The sequence below is a fragment of the Rhipicephalus microplus genome, chromosome 4 (assembly GCF_043290135.1).
Source record: "Rhipicephalus microplus isolate Deutch F79 chromosome 4, USDA_Rmic, whole genome shotgun sequence".
In the NCBI taxonomy this organism is placed as follows: domain Eukaryota; kingdom Metazoa; phylum Arthropoda; class Arachnida; order Ixodida; family Ixodidae; genus Rhipicephalus; species Rhipicephalus microplus.
This window is the reverse complement of record NC_134703.1, coordinates 144,677,946-144,703,237: the sequence shown is the minus strand read 5'-3', so window position 1 is coordinate 144,703,237 and position 25,292 is coordinate 144,677,946. Positions and strand designations below refer to the sequence as shown.

Below are 25,292 nucleotides of genomic sequence, written 5' to 3'. Positions count from 1 at the left end.
ATATTTGCCAGCTTATGATTCGGTGCTTCTTCAATAAATTTCAATTTCATTATGCACATTCTCGTATTTCTACTAGTGAATCACACTAAGCTGCGTTGTTCATTCGCCGAGCCACATGTGTATACTGTGCCACGAGCAATGAGTACAAAAACCATGAGTAAATATTTTCGCAGTCAGAAATTTGTGCGTCTTTCCCGCGAAGACATATATATTTCTTCTTTAAAATAATTAGAATAGTCTCATTTTTTCAAGGCCACATGTACAAAAAATGGCAATCAACTTCATTGGTATCTGCACAAACGTTTCTTCATTAGTCTTTATTCCACAACTTCAAACTTTTGCAGCCACATCATTGATGTTACGAAAACTCTCACAGAACACTCGTGTTTTGGGAGGCAATTGTTGTCTCGTTTTCGGTGGTAGAGATTACCCGTAAACCAACAACCCATCAGACACTCTGAGAAATAAAGCAAAGCTTTTTTTCAAATGGCGAACTTCGGCGACGTTGAGCGTATCTATCTATCTATCTAGCAGCCAGCGACTTTTAGATCTTCTGGCCGTTTGAATAATAGTATGGATGCCAAACTTGGTATGATAAAACACGGCTGTATGACGAACATAATTGACTAGTCATAACATGAAAATTAAGATATGTATATCCCAAATATCATAATTTACATGTCATAACCTTTCCGCTGATGTGGTGGTTTCGTTCACGTGATATTTTGAAAAACTGGTATGGTATGACATGATTGCATGGCGAACCCAAGCGACAGCCCCTAACATGAAAATCATGACATGCGTGTCATGTAATAACATGACTACATGCTACGCTCATGATGCGCTCGCGGCCGTTTTGCTAGCTTCTCTTATACCAAATAAGGTATTACGGGACATGTATGGATGACGAAGATATTATACTGGTGCAAACATGAAAACATGAGATGCGTGTAATGTAACAACATGACTTATGCTACGCTCATGATTCGTTCACGGCCGTTTTGCTAGGTTCACATGCACAGCTCGGTATTACGCGAACGTACGATATAGGTAAATGACACATCTAAACATAATAATCACGACATGCGTGTCATGCAACAAGATGACTGCATGCCACACTGATGATGTGATCGCGGCCGTGCCACTAGCTTCACATATGCCAAATTTGGTATTATGTGACGCCAACGGATGGCGAAGGTAACAGACGGGTGCAAACATGATAATAATAACATACCTGTCATGTGAGAACATAACTACATCCACAGTCAAGGGGCCGTGACGCGGTGCGCGTACTCACCGGCGTTCATTTCGTCGCGTCACGCCGGCGTTGCCACGCCAGGCGCCGGTCCTGCTATATACTCGCAGGGGCGCACCGCGCTGTGTTGCTTTGACGCATGCGCGTTTCAGCGCGTCCGGCATCCCTCCGTCACGAAAAGAGGAAGACGCAGTGTTGTCTGGGTAACGCATCGGCGCGAAATTCAGCATGTCGCATTTCGCGCCGGTTGCCGTCGGACCGCACCGATAGACGCTGGTCGCGCGTGGTGTCAGACTATAGAGCGCTCGGGCTTTGCTAACATAGCATCGCTGTGCCCAGTGTACGCACGCGTCAACGCTACATTTGAGTATATTGGGCCATTCATTATGTGCTCGCGGCCGTTTCGATAGCTCCACAGATACCGAATTTGGTGTTACGTGACTTCAATGAATGACAAAATATATGACCGGTACAAGCATCATAATCCTGACACAGGTCTCTTGTAAGAACATGAGAACATACCACGCTCATAGCGGGCTCGCGGTCGTTTCGCTAGCTCGAGATATTCTAAATTTGGTATCACGTGACGTGAATAGATGATGAAGGTAAACGACACATGAAAAATGATAATCATGACACGGAAGTCATCTACGGCATCATCAACGTTGCGTTGATCTTAAAGTCACATATCAACATTTCTTCTTCGAGCTTCGCATATCGTCGACTCCCACTGTTCGTGGGATCTGCCATTTTTTTCATGCAGCATTCATTTTCATCGCATGCTGGAGTCTCACTGATGCAGTCGAACGTCTCCCAGGGCTTGCAGCGTTCTTTTGTGGCTTCGAGGTCTGCAAAGATACAGGTCCTGGCGTTATCGCACGATATATCCTTGAGTAGCTCCGGCAGCGCTGCTGTAGCAATCCGCGTAAGTCACGTTTGTTGTAACTAGTAGAGCCGGTACTTGTAGTTTTTGTGCGTTTTGAAATGGTGCAGCTGTGTAAAGGGCCGCTTAACAGGCTCCCACTTCTTATACACCTCCCCCCTTCCCCCCCCCCCAGACAAGCTCGCCAGTTAATACAGTAGACCGCGGCGATCGCATTCTTCGAAGATCACTCCCCTGCACACACTGCAGACGTTCCACTTCGGCAAAGACTTCCCGCCCATTTTTCCTTCACCTGACCAACCCCTCTTGCATGCGCAGTGACGCAACTTCGTCATTGGGCAACTTGGCGTGCCACTGAGCTCCTCGATTGGTTCTTTGTCACACGAAACGGTGTTTTGCCCCGGCGGTCATGCAGATTTGCCACACAGTGTCAGTATTCTCTTTTTCTTATGCTACCCTCTACCGTTTTGAAGAGTCCGAGTCTACTGGAACAAGGGGTAGTGCTAGAACAAGAGCCACCGAGATAAAGAGGCGGCTCGCTGACTAAACGCCAGTGGAAGGATGCTCGCCGCACCGCACTGCCTGCCCGCACCGGTATGACACGTACTGATGTGAGGGAAGCTGTGCCGATGCCACGTAGATAACTTCAGGCCTGCTCACTGTGTCTGCTAAGGCTTTGACGTCACTCCGTTTGACTGGTGTGTTTCGCTGCACAGACGTGCCTGCACTTGCTCTCGTCGCTCGACAGACATAGCTTGTCAAGTCCGACGAATGTTTTTTGCGGCGTGCTGGGGTGCTTGTTGGTGAATCGAGAAGACGGTCCTTTTCTGTGTCTGTGAACTGAGCGGTGGATATGTTATGCGTGTTGTGCACTGGATATTCCCAATCTGTATGGCTGCAAATCCGAACGGTCGGGCAATGCTGCGTTGCGAACTGTCGTGGCAAAGGGACCGAAGTTGCGAGCGTTCTCGTTTAGGAAGGACAACCGAAGAACGAAATCGGAACGTGTCGTGCGTCAAGCTGTGGTCGACAGCTGTTTTATTCGTTACTCGAAGGTACGTGTGTCCGTATTACATATTTATAAGTCGATCCTTTGCCCCCATCTCCACCATGTTCCGTTCTTGCTCTAAAATAGAGGTGTCATGTGTGTCTCGGATTTGTTGGCGTAAGCCCTGGCATGAAAAAAATAAACGCGCGTGGCAGTAAGTTCAGCAGAGGCAATATCCATCAGGGTCACTAAGAACTTTTTCATTGGCGATTAGTACCGCGGACATGTATTACTTCTGTTCACTTGGTTGATCAAATTTGAATGAATGCTGTTGCATTCCTTAGTACATCGGTTTTTTGAATAGTATTTTCTTGCCAGTGTTGCTGCCATTTTATTGCGGTCAGCACTTTAGCCTCATACGTTTGCTTCAAGTTTAGATGCGTGTGAATACTCACGGTAAAGCTATTTTTAATTGGTTTTGAGGAGTGTGATTTATACTCCAAGCTAAAATATTTAAAACAACTACAAAATATATACCTATTCAAGAACCGGCAGTACAGCAGAAGCACCCACAGAGGCTACACGGTTTATTATAGACCCAGTATTAAAATTTTTGACAGGCACTGAGTTGTATGACCAACTACGCACCGCTGCGAGAGGGGCCAGAGCAAGAGAGAAAACGTCGCTTTTTGTGTCGGTCACAAGAAATATTTGTGATACGAAATAGTCAGTTTTCTTTTTAAATGGTCATCACCCTGATATTGTGCTGAATAACATACTTAGTGTGAAAAGCACAAACTTTTCTCGCTAACTACGTGTCTATAAAGGCAGATAATGAAAAGAGTACAAATAAAACGGCTGAAAATTTGCTAGTTAGGAACAGTTCCTATGCATACTCTAGATAGTGTATGTGAGCGTGTGCGTACGTGCATGTGTGTAAATAAATAAAGAATGAATGAAATTTATTTGTTTTGACCCTTTTTTGGTCCGTTAACCTTTGCTCTTATAGATCGACCACACATTTAGTAGCATACAATCTTTCTTTTTCGTGGAAGAAATCGCTCACAGGTGAATCTCCAAACGCTTTCACTTGCAATAGATTACTTTAACCAGCGCATTTTTAACCCCTTTTCCCCCAAAAGAATAAAGCTGTTAAGCGTGTAAAACTCGCCCTTAATGCTTAATCTTTTAACGGGAGACGATAGTGGCAATAAAATAACAGCGTCCGGTACGTGCGCATGTTCGGCCAAAAGGAGTGAATTCATGTCGGCAGTGAGCAGGCCTGATAATCTTGGTAGAATTGACTCTGCTCAATTATTTCCAAAGTGCCGATGACGTATCACTCATGCAGATCTCGTAGCTGAAAGGGGCAGTGTCATGCAGGGTTACGCCTTTATATTCACAAGGTGGGAAAGGGTGGTGAGGTGACGCGAGTACTTGAATCTTGTTGAAATGGGTGTTCTAATTCCTGTGACTTCTTTATGATAGCACGTATTTGCGAAATTTTTTTGGCAGCATGTTCACATTGCAGAAGTGCGCATATTTCTCAATAACACCTTGGAGTTGTTTATTGGTATTGAGACTTTTGCAGCTACGTTATCCTCCACGCAATACCTGGCATTCACGAATATGTGGCACAGAGAGAGATCTGTAAGTAGTCTCTAGCACATGTCGGGTGTCTAAAATAAAGGCAAGCTTCCTTTATAATATATTGTTACGAGTAACTCGTTTAATGAGCTATTTACAGCGCAGAGAACGCGACGAGCAAGATGGCGTCAGACCAGCATCTAACGGAAAAACCAACTTCGTCCTCCTCTTTCTTGCAGCCGTGTTTAGCCGCATTTTTGTATCATAACCCCCGGCGGTAGAAGCACCGTCCCGGTGCTAAATTTACGCAGACGATGTCGAAGGGGGGTAATATGGCTTTAGCCGAGCCACGTGAACGGTGTCGCTCGGAGCTGACGATGACTTTGTTGGATCGGTTGGAACAATCTCGTACGTGACGTCTGTCACTTGGCGAACGATACGGAATGGTTCAGTGTAGGGCGACAACAGTTTTTCCGACAGTCCCACACGCCGAGTAGGTGACCAGAGGAGCACGGGAGAACCCGGAGAAAAGTGCACGTCCCTATGGTGAGAATTGTAGAGGTGTTGTTGGCGCGCCTTTGAAGCCTGTAGACGGTTACGGGCGACTTGGCGCGCGTGGTCGGCGCGGGCAATGGCTTCACCAGCATATTCAGTGGCCGCAGGTAGTGATGTGTCTAAAGGTAGAGTTGGGTCCCGGCCATATAGTAGATAGAAGGGCGAATATCCGGCAGTGTTGTGACGAGATGAGTTGTAGGCGAACGTCACATACGGCAAATGAATGTCCCAATCATGGTGGTCTGGCGCAACGTATTTGGCAAGCATATCGGTTAGGGTCCTGTTAAGGCGCTCCGTGAGGCCATTTGACTGTGGATGGTACGAAGTAGTAAATTTGTGCTTGGTATGGCAAGACCTCAGGATTTCATGAACGACAGCTGATAAGAACGTGCGGCCACGGTCGGTGAGAAGTTGACGGGGAGCACCGTGCAGTAATATTATGTCGTACAGCAGAAAGTCCGCAACGTCGGTAGCGCAGCTGGTCGGGAGTGCTCGTGTGATTGCGTACCGCGTCGCGTAGTCCATGGCAACAGCAATCCATTTATTTCCGGCTGTGGAGAGTGGGAAAGGGCCCAACAGGTCGAGACCAACTCGAAAAAAAAAGGCTCGTTGGGAACGTCGATCGGCTGAAGGTAGCCGGCTGGGAGGGCAGACGGCGTTTTGCGACACTGACGGGGCTCACAAGCGGCGACATAGCGTCGAACCGAGCGGGCAAGTCCAGGCCAAAAAAACCGACGTCGTACCCGATCGTATGTGCGAGAAACGCCCAAATGGCCCGTCATGGGAGCGTCATGAAGTTGATGCAGGACAGTGGAACGCAGGTGCGCTGGGATGACAGGAAGTAAGTCTGATCCGAAGGAATCAAGGTTGCGGCGATATAGGATCCCGTCTTTCACCAAAAACATTCGTAAGGACGGGTCGCGAGGCGTTGACTCCAGTTTGTCAATGATGGCTCGTAAAGAAGCATCCCGACGTTGCTCTTCGCCAATGTTTATCAGCTGCAACACGGAAAAAACGTCCGTGATAGCGTCAGTATCGGTTGCTTCGTCAACAGGGTAGCGGGATAAACAATCCGCATCCTGATGTAATCGCCCTGTTTTGTACATTACAGAGAACGTGTACTCTTGAAGGCGTAGAGCCCAACGAGCGAGACGTCCCGTGGGGTCCTTCAGGGAGGCTAGCCAGCAGAGCGCGTGATGATCCGTGACAACACGGAATGAGCGCCCGTACAGGTATGGGCGAAACTTGGCGACTGCCCATACAAGGGCGAGGCACTCACGCTCCGTGATAGAATAGTTGCGCTCGGCTGGAGATAGCAGTCGACTTGCGTAGGCTATAACACGGTCGTGTCCGCGTTGTTGCTGCAATAGCACAGCTCCTATTCCATGTACACTGGCGTCCGTGTGAACCTCGGTTGGAGCTAATGGATCAAAGTGAGCCAAGATTGGTGGCGTTGTAAGCAATGTCGTAAGTTGTGAAAACGATGACGCTTGGTCATGGCCCCATGTAAACGAGGTGTCTTTCTTCAAGAGCTGTGTGAGTGGGCGTGCAATGGTCGCAAAGTCCTTAACAAAGCGTCTGAAATATGAGCACAACCCCACAAAACTGCGGACATCCTTTGTGGTCTTCGGAACGGGAAAGTTCGTGACTGCGCGAATTTTCTCTTGGTCTGGACGCACGCCTTGGGCGTCGACAAGGTGACCGAGCACGGAAATTTGACGACGATTGAAGCGGCACTTGGAGGCGTTAAGCTGGAGTCCGGCTCGACGAAAAACGTCCAGAATAGCTGACAAACGATCAAGATGCGAGTCGAATGTGGGCGAAAAGACGATAACATCGTCAAGGTAACACAAGCAGGTGGACCATTTCAGCCCTTGGAGCAATGAGTCCATCATTCTTTCAAATGTGGCTGGTGCATTGCAGAGTCCAAAGGGCATCACCTTAAACTGATAAAGACCATCAGGAGTGATGAACGCGGTCTTCTCGCGGTCCATCTCGTCGACGGCTATCTGCCAGTACCCTGATCGAAGGTCAATAGTTGAAAAATAAGTGGCACCGTACAGGCAGTCGAGGGCGTCGTCGATGCGAGGTAAAGGATAAACGTCTTTTTTTTTGTAATTTTGTTAAGGTGACGGTAATCGACACAAAAGCGCCATGTTCCATCTTTCTTTTTAACAAGGACGACTGGAGAAGCCCAGGGGCTGCATGAAGGCTCGATAATGTTTTTCGCAAGCATTTTGTCGACTTCATGTTGTAATATTGCACGCTCTGACGCCGACACACGGTAGGGGCGTCGGCGAATGGGGGTTGCATGGCCAGTATTTATGCGATGGTGACAATGGTCGTTTGGCCCAAAGAGTTGCTGGCAAAGTCGAAAATGCTACGATAGCCCTCAAGAACGTGGCAAAGCGCCGCAGCTTGCTCAGACGTAAGGTCCGATGACACCATTCGCTCGATGTCGGCGCCCCAAGAACGTGATGGAGTGGAACCACTGACTGAGCTGCAGCAATCGTCAACTCTGAAGGGCTCGACATGGTCATCTTGGAGAGCAGTAATTTTTGCCAGGGAGATACCCTGTGACAGAACTTGGGTGGTGAGTGAAAAGTTGACCAGTGGAAGGAAGGTGCGGTTTCTCTTAATCGTCAGAATCATATGCGGCACAGCAACCCCATGCGTAAGCATCACTGCAGGAATCGGGGCCACCATGTAATCACCATCAGGTACTGGCGGCGTGGAGGATAAGTCGACATGAGTGACAGAGTTAGGAGGGAGGCGCGTGAAATCAATGCAGCAGAGGCTGGTTTGCGGAGGGCTGGTCGGGTCGGAAAAGAGGGGTAAATCGAGATGGAGAGAACCAGCTGAACAGTCTATGAGGGCAGAGTGCGTGGCTAGAAAATCCATACCGAGTATGAGTTCATGAGGGCAATCTTCGATGACGGCGAAAAGAACGACACTGCTTCTCTCCCCAATAGACACTCGCGCAGAGCACATGCCAAGAATTGCAGCAGTTCCTCCATCGGCGACTCGTACAGCTCGGTTGAGGGCTGGCGTGACAACTTTTCTAAGTCGGCGGCGAAGGTTAGCACTCATAATGGACACATGCGCGCCAGTATCTATCAATGCACTGACACGAACACTGTCGACAGTAACGTCCAAAAGGTTCCGGTTCGTTGTTAATGTTAATCGAGGATTTCTTACGAAGGTCGTCAACGCAGCTCCACCTCCAGAAGCTGCACGGCCTAGTTTTCCGGTCGGAGGTGCTGCGAATAGGTCGGGGAGGCAGCGCGGCGTTGTGGGGGCGACCGGGAATGACGACGAGCAGGGGACGCTGACCGGCCGTAGCGAGGTCTGCTCAGAGGTGCTGTAGGAGCGGAAAATGTGGTCGGCGTTGATAGAGAAAGCGGTGGGGACGCCTGGCGAGCAGAAGTGGTGTGATACTGAGGTGCATAATGGGACGGTGGAGCCCAGCGGCTGCGGCAGTGACGAGCGATATGGCCAACGCGTCGACAGTTAAAACATATTGGCCTGTCATCAAGAGTACGCCATTCGGACGGATTGCGTTGTATGCGAGGTGCAGAAGGGGTACGATAAGAAGGCTCAGCAGAGTATACGGTAGGAACAGGATGTAGGCCGACATTCGATAGCTCCTGACGAACGACCGCTTGTATTAAAGAGATCGTGGTCGGGGAAGGCGCAGGCGTCGGTAATGTCGTAGCTACCGGTTGTGCTGCCTCGACCTCTCGACGAATGATGCGTGTGAGGTTGTCACATAGAGGGTCCTAGTGGAAGGCGTCGTCACACGAAGAAGTGGCCGCTGTGTTCGGAAGGCGCACGATGCTTTGGGCTACGTGGCGGGCTTTAGCTTGTTCGAGACGTCGGCATTCTTTAAGGATTGTGTCGATGCTCGAGACGTTGTTAAAAACCAGCAGGTTGAAAGCATCGTCAGCAATGCCTTTCAAGACGTGGTTAACCTTTTCGTCTTCCGACATGGACTGGTCGGCCTTGGAACAAAGGGCCAAGACGTCAAGAATGTAAGAGACGTACGATTCGGTAGAAGACTGGGCCCGTGTGGCAAGAGTCTTCTTCCCAGTGAGCTGACGACCAGATGAATCGCCAAACAGGTCACGTATCGTTTCTTTGAAGAGATCCCAGCTCGTTATGTCTGCTTCGTGGCTTTCAAACCATGTTCGGGGAGTGCCGTCCAGGTAGAAAAGCACGTTGGCGAGCATGAGCGTAGGATCCCATCGGTGAGTAGCACTGACGCGCTCGTACCGCTTCAGCCAAGTGTCGACATCGATCGTACCATCACCGGGAAAAGTGCCGGGATCCCGGAGGTGCGGTATTGTGACGTAGGTGGTGGCTTGGACTGATGAGGGCGGCGTAGAGGAAGTACCAGCAGTCGAAGCAGTCGATAGGTCGCCGATTGTGCGACCGCTGCGCGTCTCCATTGAGGTACGGGGGTCGTCCACCTCCACCAATAATGTTACGAGTAATTCGTTTAATGAGCTATTTACAGCGCAGAGAACGCGACGAGCAAGATGGCGTCAGACCAGCATCCAACGGAAAAACCAACTTCGTCCTCCTCTTTCTTGCAGCCGTGTTTAGCCGCATTTTTGTATCAATATATATATGTATATATATATATATATATATATATATATATATATATATATATATATATATATATATATATATATAATATAAAAGCGAGCTTTCGTCTGTCTGTCTGTACCTTTGTCTGTTTGTCCATCCTTATCGTGAACCGGGTCGGGTATTCTAAACAGCACTAACCGATACCCCAAACCGCTGACCCCGTCCGCAGCGTCCATCACTGTTGCTCAACATTCAGCGATCATACTTGTGTGATATTCAATTGAAAAGCAATTATTCTTTATATATGAGGCACCACAAAAACACGTATATATTCTGCATGTGCGTCTTTTACTAGAAAAGGCATACATAAATAAATCTAAGGACCGTAGCGTTTATCACGCTGTGCTGACCATGCAACGCTTGCGCGAAAAGGCGAGTGTTTTTGACGCTTTGCTAAGACGACATGGTGGTTCCTACCCGTCGCCTTGCGTTCTACACCTTATCACCTCTAAGATTGGTGCGCACGCCCGTCTCCGGGCTGAGCGCTTCGTTCTCCAAGAAAAAATTGGTAGATGGCGCTCATGTCTCACGTGTGATGTGACTTGATGCCCTCATTCGCGTCCGATGCAGGCTCGAGGGACTCTAACGCAGCGCCTTCAGAATACCATTACCTGATTTTATTCCACAGAACATAAAATAAATGTTTCGTTCACACGCAAGATTATTGTCTTTCGAAGACATTTGCAGATTAACAAGCAGATACGGGGCCAATTTTTTGGCTCATATATTCTCTCAACTTTCCTCTAAAACAGAAATAATAAAAACATTACTTGCAATTAGTAATGGATTGTTACTGTTGTAGAAAAAATTTGATAGCATGTATGTGCCAATGCAGCATTATTTGAGCTTGTGTCAGTTCTAAATTTCCACCTTCCCACCCCCTCCCCCCGCAGTCCTTCTCTTACTTCCTAATTATATCTTTCATGCCCACGTAACAAATTTTACCTCCAAATTGTCGAAACAACGTCGCAATGACACGTCACTCGGGAAAGAAAAATGTGCATCTTGAAGGCTACGCATTTGCCACCTGCGCACATATGTGGCAAAAAACAACAACAACAACAAAGCTCTGAAGCTATGTTATAAAATAAATATGTTGTCAAGCCTAAAACAACAAACCATATAGTGGTTGCTTCACATAGCTTAGAATTGATATCGAAAAACAGTGCTGCAATAAATTTCGGTTTTCGTCTTGAGGTTTAGGGGCAATTGCGCACCACCGTCGTTAACAGGCAGACTTTCAATTCGGCGGTGACATGTCATGTGTGCGTTTGCTGCAGGGAAGGTGGCGTATTGCTTTACGATTCACTTTCTTTGTTCTAGATGTGTAATTCTACGGTTTGCACGGTGTAGCTCGCGCGTACAGAAGATATAGTACGTGTCACTGCAATTTCAGAATTCGTGGCGCGTCGACAAGTACAGAACAACGAATTCGGTGCGGTAGAGTGTGTGTCTTCTGTCAACGGCTTCCGTTGAAGCTTGTGCACGCCGCAAGCTGAGTGTTTCCGATCAAGCATTCAACAAAGTCTACGCTGGGAGCTACACGGAGAACGCTTTTGGATTCGGTGCTGTTGCTGAGAAGGTAAGCTTTCGTGCTTGCGAACAACGAAGTGCAGAAGTGCGTGTCTGCCAACTCCCGATTTGCCCTCGATTCTCCTGAATGTCACCGAACAGGGGTAGTATGGGCGCGGCGATGAATCACCCGATATATTGCCCTCGCTACCTAACAGAAATAACTATACCGATGAGAGCATTTCCATGCCGCCGCACACTCCATGAAAGCGTTTCGCGGCTATCTTTTCACGCAATCGTTTAACCGCACCAGTGTTATCTGCTGTAATCTCGAAGGGCGCCCAGAAGCGTGCACTACGGCCCACTTTGCAATCTTCGTGACAACCTTGCACGACGACCGCAATGATGCCGTTGACATTTTACCAAGCTACCACCAAAGCATCTAAAACAAACCATCGTTACCAGGATTAACGTCTGGCTATTCGAATGAGTGAAACTTTGTATTTGCAGGAAGCGATGGTAAGTCAATGCGGGCAGTTTCATGACCTCCACTCGCTAAGCATCTTATGCAAAACGTTATGCATTATTTGAATAATATTTATTGAATGTCGAGCAGTTCGGAGCTTATTGTACATCTGTTCAACTTACTTGTGATACATTATATGTTGCATGGCTATTTGCATGAAATAATAAAAAATTTTTATTTGCAAAAGGGGTGCTTGGGCATGCACTCAAAGAAAAATAAAATTGGCATGTCTTATAGATTTTCTATAGAAGCCAGCCTCAGTCGTGGCCTCGTAAGTGAAGTGATCATTTGGTTGATCAATAAGCAACCTGTGAAAGGCAGAGTATAATATTATATAGTATACCATATTTATTTTACTGTTGCAGAAATTTACTGGGGAGCCTCCGCATATACAATGTGCTGTGTTTTCAACAGCAGTTGTCTTGTATAAGCGCTGTTTATCCCCTCACATTTGGGCTTGCTTGACGTTTTACGCTAGTTTCACGCAATAGATTGAACATCTGCGATGTGTACATGTCTACGAAGCAATTCTTCATGGTAAATCATGACTATTGCCACTCTCTTGTTTGAATTGGCTTATTTTTTTTTGTATCACCTATTGCGTTGACTTATTGATTAGGGTATTTTAGCTAAGCAAGAAATCTTGGCTTAAAGGCGAAAGTTTGAGTGTCCTGGTATATTTCAAAAGTTTTGGAAGGTGAATTATATAATGAGAGAAGCACTCTTTTTGCCACCATCAACCTTTGCTAAGATTTTCGATGAACCATGGTGTGGACTTGACTATGACACTTGCATTCGTGCACTAATATGCACAGACGCCGGTAAACGTAAAAGTGAATAGTGATAAAGCTGAATTGGGGAAGCTAGAACTTTCAAACAGATGATACATCATATAAGGTTAACAATTGCTCCCAATATTTTTAAATGTTTAGTTTGATGTTGTCCCTATCTTACATGCAGGATGTTGAAAGAACAACACACCACGTCTTCTACAATAAACTGGGTGCTGACGATACAGTGCACTCTTCATCACAACTTGAAAGCAGTTCCGGGCTCTTGACCTCAATCAAAAGGTTGCATGGGTGTTGGCATGGGTCTTGGGGTATTATTCTTCATGAACATTATGACACCCTTTTTGTCATTTGTGTGTTACACCTCCTTAAAAGTTTTGTCATTTGGGTGAAATCTTGCTATTACACCCCCCCCCCCCCCCACTATTTTTGGCCTCTTGGGGTAAACTTCAGCTATTACACCCCTGAAAAATGGTCGCACTATAGGGTGGAAATTTGGCAATAAACCCAATATATAGGTGTAGTCCTGCTCGTTACACCCATTTGGTAGGGTGTAGGAGTGTGAGCTATAAAAAGCTTATTACACCTGTATGGGTGTAACTCGGTTTACAGTGCATTAGCGAAATGGCGGGCACAAAAAGTTTTAGTATTGTGGCAGTGTAAATATGCCAACTCCCAACAGTGCAAGACCTCCCTGTGACGGTACATTATGGCCCAGGCAGAAAGGTGACAAGTAATTTTGTTGCCGGAAACACTATGCGACACAGCCACCCTCACTGCTTACAAATGTGTGGCGGCAAAGGGGGAGTCCAAGCGAGGTATAGCTACGCTAGAGAGCAAACAACTAGCTTGCGTTGCTTACGACAGTCAGTTAGAACAAGGCATAATGAAGGCGCTTCTTGGTGAGGTTTTCCTCGACAGATGGCCTAAACAACGCGTGTTTATTCCTAATGTTTACAGCCAATAATTCGTTCAGAGGCAGTCTTCCTACTCTCTGATTATCAAGCAGAGTCTCCCATCCCCCTCCATATTGTTGCTGGACACTTGTCCATTTAACATAAAATAAATAAAGATCACCTTCCTTTATTAGACCAAAAAAACAATAAACAAGTACATACAACAAAACACGCAAAAACAAAAGAAAAAGTGCGCACGTTGCACTCTACAACTACAAGCACCTACTCGTCAGATCCTGCCGGCGATGTCCCAGCATCACGAAGCGCAGTCACACGACCAAAAGCTGCACTGAAACAAAACACATCAGACATCATGCAATTGTCCATATATGTGAGAAACGTCTCATGCTCCTGCGGTTCTGCAATAACTCTCAGTGGGAGCAAAAGAGACCTTGCAACTCAACGTCCCTCATGTATGCGGTTTGAAACGTCCACTATGCATCAATCACATACGTTCTACAGCGCACTATATCACGCTCTCCCCTTAAAGCTACACTTTCAAGTCAACACGTCACAGTTATTGATTCAAATTGGGTAACATACAGATACGTAACAACAACAACAAGAAAAAACACATGAATAGTGAACAGTCTAAGCAGATGTGCTTGCGTTCTTTTTGAATCAAACCGAAACGACATGGAAAATAACACCCACACCATCAATTCGTCAACCCATACAGGGATACATAAGCTACAACTTGCGGACATCGTAACTCAACGTTCTTATTTCATAACACTACTGAATACATACGCTGTATTTTACTTTGTACAAGAAAAACAAAGATGACTCGCGGCTGATTAATCACCTGAACTACTAAAACTTTGTCTTCTCTTTGCTAGCTCACGCCAATGAGTTCAACTACAGTCAGGACGAACAATATGCACCGACTTTTGCGTGTGCTTGGGACGAGTTATGCACACCGGCTCTCTCATCAGTTTACTGGAAGTTACCTGACAGCTAGTAAATGTACCGCACGAACACTTTACCTCGGAAGCAAGAGAATGAGCTCCTAAAGCGCTTCCTGAACGAGCTCATAAAGCGCTTTAGGAGCTTGTTCTCTTGATTCGTCACCTTTTTCATTTGAAAGTTAGCACCACACGCGCTGTCACGTACTGATTAGGTTATTTTTGTGTGACAAAGTGTCATAAAAACACTCACAATTGCGAAAAAGAGAAATACAAGCAGTGAAGAACTTTAAGGCAAAAGTGACTGAGGCATAACTTAATGCAGGTGTTCTTTGCCTCACAGTGACTCCCCGTTATCAATCATTTTACTCCCAGGTACTGAACCGTGCACAGCGTTCTTCACCTGATGCTATGCATTTGATACCAATTCAGTGGCCATTTGCGCTTTCGCAAGAGAGCTTTCAAGAGATAGTCTGATGCGCCCACTTTTTTGTTTTTGGTTTCCACGATCCTGTAGCGGATCTTCGGCGGTACCCATACAAACCATGTTGTACACTTGTTTCCATCTGACTGTGGTTCAACTTGTCCGTGCTCAGTGAGGTCACTGACCTGACCAACCGCCTTGTGAATAAACATTTTTGCTGCTTAAATTCAAGGTAAAAAACATCCCTAATCTCACAGCTAACTGATCATATGACTCTCCTGTCTGCTTCTTCATATCTAGAAATCGTCTGTGGTACTCGGCTAAGGTCATCTTCAGATCCTTCAGCACCTTCTTTTTGACCTCGGCATACGAAAGAGTGCCGCTCACTGAGTTGCCGATCATGGTTGTCCGCCCCACGTTGCTTAGAAAAGGCAATATCAGAGCGCCCTGAATTTACTCCGGAAATTGAAGGACGCTAAACGATCCGTCATCGTTCTAAAACCATACCAGAATCATGGTGGCGTTCGCAGGTAATTGGAGAGAGAAAGCTCTCAACTTCTTCGCGTACCCTTATATTCGTCTAGTTCCTCTCTGTACCGCCGCGGCTTCTTGTAGCATGCGAGAGAATTTCGACTTCTCGATTTCAAGCTCAAGCTTCACCGCCTCAATCCGGAGTGTCAAAGCATCAGCGCCACTAAATTCCACTGGGCGGATACCAGTATCTGACCTGTTGCCTGTATCGTCCATTTTGCTGAATTCCGAGAGAGTGCTGGATCCTAAATGCATTTAAAACAGAACCAATACCAGAGAACTCAAAACGAATCTCCCCAGACGATGAGATGTTTGCGCCCACTGCTCCTGTCACTGCTTGTGTTGACTTGCTAGGAAGTTTCTTAGTTCCACGACTGTCCACATTAGTGGTGGTGCCGAAAGTCGATATGGTGTAGAAACTAAATAATTTATAAAAATGCAACACACAATTGCCCCACCACAGCTACGTTGCGTTGCCTCCAGTGCTCCAGGCCATAGGATCTTCCTAATCGCCAAACGACCTCCTCTTGCTGCTCTGATTCTGGCGAGGCCTTCCTCAATGAAGTGCTGATCCGTAACGATCGGTAGCAGTCGTTAGCAGACGCTCATTTTGCAGGCTCCCTGAATCCTCTGTACGCCCGCAAACCTGGCTGAAGGCTTCTTCAGACGTACTTCGAGAGCGTTTCAACTTATTTGAAAGGCTCTCAGAAGCAAGCAACTTCTCGCTCCCTTTTTGCTTACGCACCAACGCCTTCAAAGACGGCCGAGGCACGGTGACGATGTAGCAGCTCACAGTTTTTTCTTTATTTATGGTTAAGTTATACACACGGGGGTATAACATAAATATATTACAATGTAGCAGCTCACCTTTACCAAGGCTCCGTCGATCCTGTCCAATGCACTAGTTGGTTTTGTGATGATGATGTTGTTATCAACATCTTCTTGGTGATCCAACTGCAAGCTGGCAACGCGAAGGAAGAGCCAGAGTCTGGTTGAAGGCAAAGTTCCTTGTCATACCGACTGCTTAGCCTGTTTCCAATGAACTCTCCTCCTCCTGGGGCCGCCCGTGCATACCTGTGCAGTTGACAAAAATTGAAAAAACAGTGTATACCCTCCCCCCACTCCTTGCTCTCAGCAAGGAGAAAGAAAATTCGCAGGACGCTCTCCTTCGGCCGCACCACCCACATTGACTAATATCAACGATGAACGTAACCCGATAATCCGCTGCTGCTTTTTATTCGCCTTGGCCAAATGGCCCGTACCGCGGCTCTAGCCTGACCATCTTAAAATCCGCTGCTTTAGTTCGCTTCCCCGACACAAACTCTCGAAGCCACGATTCCGGAAAAAATCTCTTTTCTTTTTCTTTCCCAACGACCCCCTGCGTGTCGGCTCTACTGATCCGTGTCCTAAATGGCCTAAGAACTGAAAAACACTGCGAGCTGCTGCCCGCTAACACATTCTCAGCAGCTCACGCACACGGAGACTGACTGGCTACATACAAACAATAAAAATTAACTTCAATGGTTTCTGCAGAAGGGTTTTTTATTGGTCGTCATTCCAAAATACTAAATTTTCGCAGGCATTGCATGCTAAACGAAAGGTCTCACAGCGGACACTCGTGCATTGGGACACACTTGTTGTCTCGTTTTCGGCGGTACAAGCTGCCCCTACACCAACATCCGATTCCACAGCTTGCAGCACATATAATTGGTCGTTTCACCTCGCCGCATTTATTTTCACCACATCCTGGAGTTGGGCTAATGCAGCCGAAAGTCTCCCAAGGCTTGCAGCTTTTTTTGATCGCTTCTTCGCCTGCAAATAAACGGGTGCTAGCGTTATGATGTGATGTCGGCAAATAACTCCGGCAGCGCTGCTGTAGCTAATCGCGTAGGTCACATTCATTGTAACTAGCAGTGGCGGTCTTCATAATATTTCTGCTGCTTAGAATGATGCAGCTGTGTTAAGGAGCAGTATAAACAAGCTCTGACGTTTTGTACCACCCAAACAAGCTCGCCAATTGGTAGATGATCCGTGGCGATGGCAATTAGCTTTTCCGAATATCATTGCACTGCGCAGTGATATTCACAAAACCTTTCATTTCAGAAAACTATTTCCGTAACTCTCTCCTTCGTCTGACCAGAGCCTCTCTATTCTTTGAAAACCAGCCAGATGCGCACAATCCAGGCTTTGAACACCCTCTCTTCCTGCTCTTTCCTGTTCTCGCTCATCACCTTCGCGCGTGTTTAGCGGTCGTGAGTCAGAAAACACATCATGCATTCCCTCATGACTGAAATTATATGAAGTAAGTTTTTGTTCAGTTGTGTGAAGATCTGTGGGATGAGGCCTTGTGTTGACCGTGTTCGGGATGTTGGCGCTCACGCCAGCTCTGTAAAAGGTGCGGTGTTTTGAAATAGCATGTCGCCATTTGTCGCGCCTTGCGAGCAAGCAATGAGGAAGCGTCACTGCAGCACCATTGCATGTGCTGACTTAAGGTAAGAGCTTTATGAAGTTGGGGTGGTGTAACTTCAAGCCAAAAAAAAAGAGCACAAGGTAACAAATCAGACAGGCGTATGATATTGGAGGGTTAAGACACATCTTCATTAAAAAGCGCTCCGAGGCACTTGTGAGGGAAGCACCCCTTTATTCATGTATAGCGTCACATCACGACGACTCCCTGGACTTAGGCGACCAACGGCTCCCGTTGAGAAATATTCCTTTTCACTATCATGAAAAGAAATAAAGTAGGTGTGGCCTGACCGATTCCTTTCATGCGCCGTGACGCAAACTTGCCCATGGGCAGTTTAGTGTACGACTGAGTTGGTCAATTGGTTCTTCGTCCTAGAGAACGGCACCTTGGCATGGTGATCATCCCGTTGAAGCGTTGGACTGGCGGTCGAGCCGTTCTGAACATTTCATTGTAAAAGCTGTTTTGAGGTCACAACTCGGGTCACGCACCACCATAATTGTCCGCCGCCGGCACCAGTGTTCTTAAGTAGATTGCACGAAATGAAAAATATGAATCTAGAGAAAATGACACAGTTGGGCTTCAAGGCGGGTCTGCAGGGTACCAGCCCAGTATTCTACCACAGAGCCACGCCATTGCTTGGAACTTGTTGGCACACTTGCCTTAGGCAGGCTTGATGTCGGAAAAGCATTCGCGTTATTACGACCTATAAAGTGTTTAAACAGCGAAAGAACAACCAGTCATAGTGCAATGCGAATAGCGTAACTAGTGGGTCATCTTATGCTCCAAAGAATCACAAAAGTTTGTACTTGTTCACCTAGAAACTGTGGCTCATACCCACTTCAGGCATGATTCCTCGTCGTAGTCAGCCACTGCGTGAACAATCGCCACGAAATTCTTTGCAAGAGTTTGGCAGATACCACGCTTCTCAGAAGAATAACGTGCACCCAAATCTGAGCACACATGCCTACACAATTTCTGCCTCCATTGGAAATGCAGCCGCCGAGCCGCCACAGCCGGGATTCCATCCCGCGACCGGCGGGTCAGCAGCCGAGTACTACCTTAGCCATTAGACCGCGGCGGGACACCTATAGCCTCAGAGATATAGAGGCAGCTCGCTACTTAAGACACTGAAGAGCAAAATGCTTCGCCGCGTATAAGTAAAGTACAATTTCACAAGTCCCAAGACACTTTTGAAGACACGACCTTTTATAATCGAAAAAAAAAACGCGCTAAAAGAAACTGTGGGCAAAGTCGCTACATCGAGATTCTTGTACCAGACTCTGTGACGAGTCAAACTTCGAGGACCTCTGCTGGGTCTTATGTGCCTTCTAGTCACCAAAATCGAAGTATAGTTTCGTCGCTGAAAGCCATAGACTTAGCATACGAGCTTTCAGAAGACCTGATTAAGCCAATGTCTCGAAATTACGATTGTACATCACGGAGTTTCCTGCGTCACGCGCGGAGATCACGGGGCGAAATTCGAAACTGAAACTTAAATGGGCCCTGAAGCACTTTTTCAATTAACCATGGGATGAACTCTCTGGAAGAGCTTATAGTACCTCACGAATCAAACGGCACTAAAATTTTTTTAAAATCCGCCAAGTGCGAATGGAGTTACGAAGATTTGTCGTATGCTGCGAATGCAATCTCTCTTCTCTCATCCCGACGAAAGCGCTGGATGCTAAGCTGGGAGGTTAGTAGGCAGTAAGAAAAACGTCCCGCGCTTCCCGACCATCAGCTTTTTTTTCTTTTTTTATTCGAATGCGTGGTTACGCGTGGGCAATGTGGCGTTATTGTTCTTGTGTGATCTTATTACCTTCTTCTCATGTCACCCCTGCTAGGGCAGTGCCATGCGCATGCACGCAATACAGACACATGTATATATATATATATATATATATATATATATATATATATATATATATATATATATATATATATATATATATATATATATATATATGTATATATATATATATATATATATGACCGAACGAACAAAGAAAAGGGGCGTCTTCCCGTTCGTGTTTAATGCGGTGTCGTTTGTCGCAGAATTACGACATAGTGTCAGAAGTAGGATTCGGATGTACTTCGGGACCATGAGCGATGTAAGCAGAGACGCGACGACTGACCTTCACCATGGGCGTCCTCGGCTAGGACAGGATAGCGGGACAAGAACTTTGAGTCAAGGCATGTGAAGCTAATGCTGTTTCCTGCCAGCTCTTTCCGGTACAGCCACCAACGAGCTTCAACTTTAACAGGGCGTCAGAGTGCCGGAGTGGGTTTAAGAACTTGATGATTATCAATTTGCGTCGGGCCTTGACGAGCGACCTCAGGAGGCCCAGGTACGTACGCTGCTCTATACAATAGGGAGAGAGGATCGCAACTTATTCCGCACCTTCGAATTATCATAAGAACAGTGAAAGGATTATGAAGGGGTGAAAAAATGGTTCGACGCGTACTTCATATCCACAAGGAGTTTGGTCTACTAAAGGGCGGGTTTCCATCGTCGCCAACAAGCTGCAGGGGAATCTGTTGACCAATATGTAATGGCGCTTCATACACTGGCAGATAAATGCGACTATGGCGTGATGAAAGAAAGATTCTTCATGGCTTCGTAGTAAGACTACGGAATACAAAGCTGTCCGAAGCCCTTCAAATAGATGCCGCACTGATTCTGAAAACAGCACTGACAAAAGTAAGAATCAAGGAGGCCGTACGGCAACAAGAAGCATGAACTTTATAGCAGTCAGTATCACCACGCAACCAGAATTGAGATCGACGTTGTTCATCGACGAGAAGCCTAGGAGCGTTCAGAGTACCAACGGGACAAGCAAGTTGCGCAAAAGTGTTCAGTGTGTTGCAGGGCCCGTCATTCCATGTCATCAAGCAAAGCGGGCAGCCTGCTGCAGTTGCCAACGACGGGGAAATTTTGCCGCGGCGTGCCCACAAAAGCAGGACTTCACGAGCACGGAAGCAAGGACATCCGAGGTAGGCCCGGGCCTTGGGCACCGGAACGATACTCTGAAGGAGCAGTTCAACCGAAAGTGCCCCACCGTGGTGGTCTAGTGGCTAAGGTACTCGGCTGCTGACACACAGATCGCGGGTTTGAATCCCGGCTGCAGCGGCTGCATTTCCGATGGAGGCGGAAATGTTGTAGGCCCGTGTGCTCAAATTCGGGTGCACGTTAAAGAACCCCAGGGGGTAGACATTTCGGAAGCCCTCCACTACGGCGTATCTCATAATAATATGGTGGTTTTGGGACGTTAAACCCCACATATCAGTTCAACCGAACGTGTGTAACTTACCTTGTGGGGACTTTGGCTGGTGCGGGTACAAGAGCTCACTTTGTTAAGGTTGCATTTAACGAGGTGACGATATCGGCGAAAGTTGAAAAGGAAAGAGAAGTAAACATTGTCCCCGCCTCCTTTCCGGGGGTACCCAAAGATCTAGTACATCCTAGCATAACTTTGAAGGAGCCAGGTAGTGAAGTGTTAAATCTAAAAGGAGAGTTCGCTGTTAACACTCTGTGGAAACGATGTGTGATTAGGTAGGATGGTTTTGTCATTCACTCAGTGACTAATGTCCTTCTCGACTTACCAGAAATAGAGGCTTTAGGCAGTGTGAAATTCGTGGATGAAGCTTCGATTCATCAAGCCGTACAAGCACGCTTTTCTCCTCTATTCCGCGGTGTGCGCACCATGAAAGGAGAATACTGTATTGGTCTAACAGCCGACGCAGTGCCCTATGTCATTCACACCACTCGTCGTATACCTATCCCGCTAAGGGGCGGTGTGACATGCGAGTTAGAGATAATGGAAAGAAATGGAGTCATCCGTAAAGTGAACGAGGCGACGGAGCGGCGTGCTGGCATAGTGGCTGTTTTGAAGCCTTCCGGGCAAGTTCGAATCAGCGTTGAATATAGCACAGCGGAATGAAAGTGTGAAACGTGAGAGGTTCGTCCTTTCTACTGTTGATGAGGCACTGGGGCTGCTCAGCGGAACAGCGGTGATTTTGAAACATGACGCGCACTTGGGATTCCATTAAGTGAAGCTAAACAAGGACTGTCAGCTACTGACAACGTTAATTACTCCTTTTTGCCGTTACTGCTTTGAGCGTTAACCGTTTGGGATAACAATTGCCCAGAATATTTTCAAAGGCAAAGGTGTGAAATCCTTCATGAGCGTTGTACACCTCATGGACAATGTACTGGTATTTGGCTCTTCTCAGAAAGAGCATGATGAGTGGTTGTTCCAAGTTTTAAACCGCTTGGCAGAAGCCGGCGTAACCTTAAATCAAGAAGAGTGTGTGTTCAATGCAAGACGGCTTTGTTTTTTTTTTTGGGATGCCTAATGAACAAAAAAGTCATAAGGCCGGACCCAGCTGAAGTTAGGGCGATTACGGATAGGAAGCCGCCGGAAAATGTCGGTGACATACACAGGTTTCTTAGTTTCGCTATTCCCTGCTAACGGTTTATTCCAAACTTGGCAGATAAGACCGTGTCATTACGTCAGCTGCTGCAAGGGAACAAAGAGTGGGTTTGGGGTACACTACAGCAGATGGCTTTTGAAAGCGTAAAACGTACTATTCGTTCAGATAGGTATGGCAAAGTTTTATTCACGTAATCAAACTATTCTTTCTGCAGAGGCGTTTTCGCACGGTTAGGGGGCTCTTCTGTTTTAGGTACAATAAAACAAAGACTGAAAACCGGTTGTGCTTGTTTCCAGATCGCTAACCCCAACAGAAATGCGCAATGCCCAAATTGAAAAGGAGATCCTAGCTCTAACGTGGGCCGTAGAATGTCTTGAAAATTACGCGCGTGGGCTACAGGTAACGTTAGGAACACTTACAAGTGTGGCACCTTGGGCTAGTTGGTATGGCATGATGATAGTTATAGCGCGAGAACAAAACGACGACACAGAGACAAGAAGGACATTCTTGTGTCTCTCGTGTCCTTCTTGTCTCTGTGTCATCCTGTTTTTATCGCGCTATTATTATCGTCATGCTAGAAACACATCACAAACCACTAGTGACACTACAAGGAAAGACCACGATAGATTTGCTACCACCGCGCATTCAACGGTTTCGAATGTGTCTGATGCGATTCAGCTTTGAGGTGGAATATATTCCGGAAAAAATATTGGAAATTGCTGACGCACTTTCTAGAGCAGCAGCGCGAGCAAAAGATATAAAAGACCTCCTTTCGGTTGACGCGATCAACCCGTTTTTCTCGGGTGTGTTGTCAGAGTTCAGTGATTGGGATCAATTTTGAGTGGTGGGCGAAAAGCAGGCGTTGAACGAGACCTGCCGTACTTTGTGCCATTACCCTCGTGAAGGATGGCCGGGCCCAGCTTCGCGATCAAGCGTAATTGGGCCATATTGGCATAATCGCGCAATATTGAGCGTGTATAAAGTTGTTCTCATGCATGACACTCGCCTCGTTGTGCCGCACTCGTTCCAGAAAAAAATGTTGAGTCTACTTCACGGGGGCCATCAGGGTGTCGTGAGATGCAGGGTGATAGCACGGGAATCTGTTTGGTGGCCGGGCTTAAGATCTCGGCTTGCTTCATTTGCTATCAACTGCCGTGTCTGCTCGCAATTTCGAGAGCAGCCAAGGGAACCAATGATCCCAACTTAGACACCTAGTCGACCATGGCAAAGGGTCGCAGCCGATATCTTCCATCTCAATGGCTGTAACTATTTGCTTTTGGTGGGCTATCTATCTCGCTTTCTAGAGCTATGTTCGCTGACATCTCTTATCAGCAATAGTATTGTTAGTCATATAAAATACGTCTTTGCTAGGCATGGTATGCTGGAAGTGCTGGTGACAGATAACGATGCTCAATTTGTGAGCGAGGAATTTAAGGCGTTTGTAAAAGCGTATGGATTCTAAAGTGTGACATGTAGCCTTAGGTACCCGTAGGCCAACGGGGAGGTTGAACGAATGGTGAAACGATGAAGGGCCTACTGCCAAAGTCTCATGATCCTTTTATGGCTCTGTTAGCCTACAGGGACACCCCGTGGCCACAAGCAAAACACCACTGGAACTCCTCATGGGGCGGCGGCTTCGAACTACCGTGCCTCTCCACCCAAACAATTCGACACCGAAGGCGCTGAACCTGAAAGAGGTGCGGGAATAGGATGTGGTTCTCCGGGACCAGCAAAGGCAAAATTATAATCACCGCCACGCTGCCCACCACCTTGGCCCTTTGGAGCCCGGGGACACCGTCTGGGTCAAGGACTTCACACAGAGAGGCGTCATCTGTCAGTGGGCTAGATTGCCGCGGTCGTATGTCGTCGATATGGAGAACGGTGGTCAGATAGAACGCAACAGGAAAATGCTAGTGACACAAACGCCAAGCAGAGTTCCAGACACCTACGACGAGTCGTACGAGTTTCCTCCTAGCCCTGAAAAGCCAGAAACTAGTGAGCAGCCAAACTCCCTAGACCTCCAAGGTACAGGCCCAGAAGATCTCAGTAACCTGTCGTTGCCGCAGCATTCAGGTGAACACGTCACGCTATTTGGTAGGACTGTAAAAAAACCAGACCGTTACGGCATTTTGAATGTAGTGCAGTATCTTTCTTTTGACTGTGTTTTGGTGGTTTCAACTCGGTTCAGTATTTGTTAATGTTACGCGAGATGGTTGCTGTAACCATATTTTTCTTTTTTTTAGTTATTGAAAGTTGATATGTCTTAAAAGGGGAGATGTGGCATAATCGTGCATGTGCGATTTTGTTACCTTCTTGTCATGTCACCCCTGCTGGGGCAGTGCCTCGCGCATGCGTGCAATGCAGAAACATGTATATATATATGACCGAACGAATAAAGAAAGGTGCGTCTTCCCGTTGTTGGTAAATGCGGTAGCGTTCGTCGCGGAAACGAGACAGACAACCCACGGCCACCCGCGGCAGTCTCGGTTACAATCGAGCGCGCCATGTTCAAATCAGCCAATGGCAGATAGATGGGCTTACTCTGAGTGATTTTCGGGGTTATTGCATGATTTGTCGAGAGAAGAAAAAGTAATTTTGAGCTGAATTTGATCATTTATTGTGAATTCCTGGCTGCGTGCTGCGTAACATTTGGCACACGCGTTGTAAGGAGCCTCTAGTACCACTCGGCACTGCCTGGCCCCTTTAACTTGATTTTCTCCGCTTAAACGCTTTCGTTGTTACTGTTCATACATATATATATATATATATATATATATATATATATATTGTTGTGGGGATTACAATTACAGATACACCGAAGAGAGAAA

General features: G+C 46.9%; 1 long non-coding RNA gene across 1 annotated transcript; it reads left to right on the top strand.

Annotated features, from left to right (window-relative positions):
* Positions 1-2,879: 2,879 nt before the first annotated feature.
* Positions 2,880-24,877, top strand: LOC142814035 (uncharacterized). Its single transcript, XR_012894784.1, has 2 exons — positions 2,880-3,193; positions 24,038-24,877. It is a non-coding gene; the product is annotated as an uncharacterized LOC142814035 (long non-coding RNA).
* The last annotated feature ends 415 nt before the right edge of the window (positions 24,878-25,292 follow it).